Source organism: Toxorhynchites rutilus, chromosome 3 (assembly GCF_029784135.1).
Source record: "Toxorhynchites rutilus septentrionalis strain SRP chromosome 3, ASM2978413v1, whole genome shotgun sequence".
Classification (NCBI taxonomy): Eukaryota; Metazoa; Arthropoda; class Insecta; order Diptera; family Culicidae; genus Toxorhynchites; species Toxorhynchites rutilus.
The window spans coordinates 68,765,710-68,771,919 of record NC_073746.1 but is presented as its reverse complement, the minus strand read 5'-3'; the positions used below and the strand labels follow the sequence as shown (position 1 = coordinate 68,771,919).

Genomic DNA, 6,210 nt, shown 5'->3' with positions numbered 1-6,210 from the left:
AAGCTCACCGTATCTGCTTGGTGTCTGCATTTGTTTTTTTTTTTTTGGTCTGTCATATTTCGCCTCAAATCTCAACCGCGCCAGTCTACCACAGTTTCCGCTGTTGTGTTCCGCCAAGCCACATTTTAATTGATCACTTAACGCGCGGGCTGGCTCAGTTTAGTCGCAGGTTTTGGCCAGACTAGTCGCTCAAAATTTGTGTGTCCCCGCGCGTATAGCAGCCCCACAACGAGGTCCTCTCTGTATACTATCGGTTCAGATAGTAGCTGAAAAGCGAATCAAACGAACGGTTGGCATTCCGAGCCAATCTTAGAGGCCAACCCGCGCACACCAACAGTATATGCATAGATTTTCCATATGTGTTCTCGCGTGTGAGAGTTCCCGCGCTCGATAGTCAACCCTTCTTGACCGCGGCTAGCTCGGTCCGAGAGATAAACTACCCCCCAAACGGGGCAGCAAAGTGGATTTTTGAGAGCTTTTTTCACTGTGTGTGGAGAGAACGCGGAGAGCTGCGATCCAGTGGCGGAGAGCTTTTATAAAGTGCGATGTTGTTTTTATTTCCACGTTAATTTATTGAACTTCTTCCATCGGATCGTGTCGCGGATCTTGCCACAGAACACCACCTGTTCTCGATTCTAAGCCTTTCGTTTGATGCACCGGTAGCCATACGAGGTTGAAAAAAAAATCTGTTACCAATCGTTAGAGGAGAAGATCCTGTTTTCGCACACGGAACAACTTATCCAGTTGCCGGTGATCGACCCGTCGAATTCGATTGGTTTCGGTGAACGGAGAACGGATGAGGGCGCGCGTGAGTGTTAGTGCTTTGAAAATACGATCAGAACTCGCCCCCACCCACCAGTCGTGATTCACAAGTCGGCAGGGTAGCATCCGTGCCACGTTAGTTTCGAGCAGCATCCTTACGGCATCACATCACCTCCCGCCGCATTCGCTTCGGCACATCGCAACGCAGTGCGGCTGTTGCACAACAAGTAGTGACGTTTATCAGTAGTCCTGCATATGTCTGGTTCCTTTCATCGCAGGGGCAGTAACGCACCGCGAGGATATTTTCACAGCTGCGCACTGGGAACCAACGCAAGGCCCCGGTTGAAAGATTCACCCCAACAGGACGGTGGGATCGTAGGGTGGATGTGCTTTTGACAGTGACAGTTCTGTGTGGGTGGTACAAAAACCCAAAACACTGGATTCCTAGTTTTGTGTGGTGTTCAGCTTTGTGTTCATTTAGTGAGCTGGTTTTGTTTGTTTGATTTGTGCGTACCGGAACGCGGGTGCAGTAGAATAATCTGTGATTATTGCCAAACAATTCAAGTGCTCTCGATGTGGTAAGTGTGGCTTTTGCCAGATATTATCCTATAGCGTGTGATGTAGCGATGGGCGGTGGATACTATGATACACGCCAGAGCAGCTAAATGTACGAAATCGATACTTCATTGAGGGTTAGCTGTGGGGGAGTTTTCGTGAGTGGTTTGCAGTCTTCAAGCTGAACAAATGGTCGGAGAATCATAAACGAAGTGCAATTCCTCAGCATTGTTTTGATACTATAAACAGTCAAATGGTCAGAAAAAAAACAAAAAAGAATGGAAACGAAAAAATGGAAATTTGAGTTTCTCACATCTGGAATCGGAAAGTACAATACGGCCACGATGCGGTCACGTTTGCAATGCAATTGGCGCGCGCATTTTATCTGCGAATGAAAGTTTAAGCTCGGGGGATTTGACGGATGAAAAAAAAACTAATTACACGAAATGGGCATGACATTAAACTAGCTGCTTTGAGATCTTCATCTAAGGCAAACGAATGAGATAGAGTTGGGGTGCAGAGGTTAAACTGTCAGTGTTTGGATAACTAATTTCAAACAGAAGCTCCGACATGACGCAATTATTCACAATAATGAAAAATGTGTTTCATACTTTGTTGAGTAAACCGGTGAGCACAAGACGCTAATGAACAGTGTGAGCGAAAATTTTGAACCAACTTAGAGTCAGTTGTTGTCTGGTTGAGTGACCTGCAGTTGCACTTTTAGCAACAAGAACAAATATCACAGTGAGCAGAAATAACAGAAATTTTCAAATAACACAAGATTGCCCAAGAAAGTCATTTTGACTGCTTGGGAATTTCAAATAATCAAATCACTCTTATTATTCAATTGAGTAAATTTCTTATATGACCAGTTCGGCTTTGTATTGAAATGACAATTTTCATTATTTTTCAATTACCATCCCATGATAACATCGTGATTTGTGAATTTGGGCGTAATTAATAAGCTGCAATTTCTCTAAAGCTAAAGTAGTACTTGTTGTACGAATCTTGATGCAGCAATACTGGTGCCAACTAGTTATTTATTTCATGTATTTTGGCACAAAGGTTCAAGAAATGAATTTGAAATAGACCTGATTTATTGGAAAATCTAACGAACATATTTTTTTTTCCAAATCGTTTATTTGTAAGGCTCAATCGCAGAAGCTTTGCGGAATCAGTTTTGTTTACATTATTTAATATTGAATCTATCGTTAGAAGGATTCGACCGATTACTCGCGGTTTACTCGAGGTTAAGGGGGCTACAATTTTGTGGGACTGGTAAAGTTTGGGATATGGAAATGGGGTAAAGTTGTCCCAACCGAGAGTTGCCACACGCACTGTAGTGTTGTTTATTAGGACCAGGGATGGCATCTGGTGTTCGACTGGCTGTCGAAGGTGGGCAACGGTGAGATGAGGGAACAAGACAAACATACTAATAACGAAAAAGAAAAACACAAAGGCATTAAATTCTAGACTAGAATACTAGACCGTTTCACCGTGTCTTCCTTATTATCCGTAATTATCCGTACATTGCCAAACTGTGTGATCGATGTCATCGTAACCGTTTCCACACCGACAGACATTGTTTTGAACAAGATTTATTCTGGGGAGATGCACATCCAGTGCGTAGTGGTTGGACATAAGTCTACTCATTACACGAATGAAGTCACGTTTTACGTCCAAACCTTTGAACCACGCTCTCGAAGAAACATTTGGAATAATTGAATATAACCACCACCCAAGACTTCCAGTGTCCCAATCGGTTTGCCAACTCAAGAGGGAATTCTGACGCAGTAATTGAAAAAAATCATCGTATAAAATCTGTCTATCAAACAATTCGCCTTCCTGGGCACCCATCTTTGCGAGAGTGTGCGCCTCCTCATTACCAGGAATTGAGCAATCAAAGGGGACCCATACAAAGGTTATCTTATAAGATCTTTCGATCAGTGCACTCATCTGTTGCCTCACTTTTGTGAGGGAATAAGATGGGTGCCTACTAGTTTTCATCGTCTGGAGAGCCTCAAGCGATCTGTGACTATCCGAGAAAATGAAGTAATGGTCTGCAGGCTTGTTGGAGATCATCCCCAATGCGAAGTCGATCGCTGCCAGCTCAGCAACATAAACGGAACAAGGTTCCTCAGTTTACGGAAGGCGCTCGAATTTTCATTGGATGTGTTCTCCATGAAAATTCGAGCGCCTTCCGTAAACTGCAGGAATCTGTAGCCAGTGGATTCATTGAGGCGAGACCCATCAGTGAAGTATCTTTTTATGTAATCGACTTTTCGGTACTTTCGGTTAAAATACGAGGATCTAACGAACATAAATGAAGATTGTTCCGATATAGAATCAGTTGCAACCAGAGATGCCAACCTTCCTGATTTTTCAGGATTTTCCAGACTTTTTGACACGCTCCCTAATATACTGACGAACACTCAATTTATCCTGATTTTTCCTGATATTTGTACTCTTTATTTTATTCGTAACTAGCTGACCCGGCAAACTTCGTCCCGTCCAAAATTTGTTTTTTGTTATCAATACCTTCAAACATTCACGTTTTCTTACTATGAGCAAGTTCATGGGTCCAATCGCAGAACTGTTCAATGATTGATCTTCTAATCGACCCCGTTGAGTTGCCTTTTACTATAAAATGGCTAGTATTTCTAACAAACCTCATCATAATAATATCAGATTATTTTTAGACAGAATTTCAGAATTCTCGTTCAAGATTTTTCAACCACTTGCAAAAAACATAATTCTCCGTTACATGGAATAAATGTTTTATACAGAAAATACGATAGAATAAAGACAGCCCTAAATCGGACAATTCCTTCCCCGAGTTCTGCTCAACACACTCGGCGATCCTTGTTTTTTGGTATAGATAGAAGAAGATATAGGAGAGTGTTTCATCACATTAAAAACCATTTCCAGTTTCGAACAAAGATCAATTTCGCTAGCGCAAACATCAAATGGACTAACAGCACTTGTCACTATGTAATTGTAGAACAAATGGGAATTTCATTTTCCGAATTTTTCCTTTGTCCTTCAGAGTTTCCCGAAAATTTTCAATTGTCATTTTTGGTTGAAATATGTGTATTAATTTTAAGGGACCCCCTCTCCATTCCAGAGGAGGGAGGGGTGTCATACTATTAAAGAAACATTTTTCATACCCAAAAACCCTCACATCCCAAATTGTGCTCAATTAGTGCTCAAGATATGCAGAAGTTTGTGTTTCGTTTGTATGGCAGTCCCCCTTAGAGAGGGGGAGGAGTGTATTCACCATAGAAACGTTGCGTGCCCCGTAAAACCTTTACATGGCAAATGTGGCTCCATTTGCTTGAATAGTTTTCGAGTTATGCAGAAATTTGAGTTTCATTTGTATGGCAAATTTTGTGGCTTTTCAAAAGAGTGCAAGGCAATTTCATGAAACCAGAATGTCTGACGAATTTATGAAATTACAACGAGATTAAGTTTGAGGACAACATTACTTTATCCAGCATAATGTGTATGTCGATGTATCCCCAGAGTTATAAATGTAGGAATACGTTTCATAGTGTAAAATTACTCAAGAGAAAATTGTTGATTCAAAGTAGAATCAACTTTAATGATGGGACTATGGTAAATATATCTATAACCGTACTATGTATCATAAAAATTAGGAAAAATTCAACAAGTCTTCCACTGCCGATCTGCTTGCCTCATTTGTTGAGTAAAGAGTCATTCCAAAGGACGCTGAATGGACGATGGATTCAGTGAAAAGTTGAATATTGATTTCTCTGCAATTGACTGCAGTGTTGGTGTAGGTTTTTTCGGAAAATATATAAACGATCAAAAGCTCAGGCGAAGCACTAGCATTTCCGCTTATGCGAGGATTTATATCATGCATATTAATTCTTTTACACATCCGGTTTTCGCCCAAAGAGAGACATACTGTGTTTCTGGTGGAATTTGGAATGGATTCTGTATTACGAGCTACTACCAAGCAACCTATTTTTCACATGTATGGCTCGCAGCAGTTTTCGACGAGGAAGCAAACATGTTCTGAGAGGATATAATATTTAAGCCGTGTGAAAGATGGCGAAAGATTGTGAAAGAGAACTATGAATATAAAATTGAATTATAATGCTTTGATTGAAAATGATGTTTTTGTTTTTCCAGAAATCGACATTAACTTTTCGGACAACCCAATATGAGATATCCTGATTTATCCTGATTTTTATTTTCATTCTTCCTGATTTTTTAAAATTATAGTTGGCAACCCTGGTTGCAACAAATTCTGAACCACCATCTGAAAATGAAGCGGATCAAATCCAAAGTGAAACATCTGACACTGAAAATGACGAGGAATAGTCGATCACCAACGATGAACATGTCAACAATATGCTCAAGAAATGGTGTAGCATGTAGCAAGAAAACACTTTTCAGGGGACCGGAACAGATACCGATGGTATTGAGTGGTCAAAATTTGACGGAGGTGGTATTCCTGGAAGACCACCATTTCCACACCTTCAAGGGTGTGAAAGGGTTGTCAGGATGCGTAGATAATCTTATCAGTGCATTCTTGTTGACAATAGATAACAATATTATCAAAACTATTGAAAAGTTTACAGAAAAAAAAATGCTGCCGAATTTTGAGGTATGATTAGACAATAGTAATACCGGAAATACGTGCATATAATGCGGTTTTATATGAACTTTATATGTAAACTAGTTTATTTCTACCTCACCCCACAAAAGTGGGGTTCCATTATGATAAAATAACAAATAAAGAAGACGCCATCAAACAAATTAATTTGCCTTGGTTTCGGAAATATGGGACATGTTCCTTGCTTCTTCTTCTTCTTCAATGGCACTAACGTTCCTAGAGGAACTTCGCCGTCTCAACGTAGTATTACT

General features: G+C 40.5%; 1 protein-coding gene across 1 annotated transcript in view; it reads left to right on the top strand.

Annotated features, from left to right (window-relative positions):
* The first annotated feature begins 246 nt into the window (after positions 1-246).
* LOC129776219 (elongation of very long chain fatty acids protein AAEL008004) overlaps positions 247-6,210 on the top strand; it is an 85,837-nt gene continuing 79,873 nt past the window's right edge. Inside the window, exon 1 of the mRNA XM_055781732.1 lies at positions 247-1,340. The gene's annotated coding sequence lies outside the window, so the exon portion shown is untranslated. The remainder of the gene's footprint in view (positions 1,341-6,210) is intronic.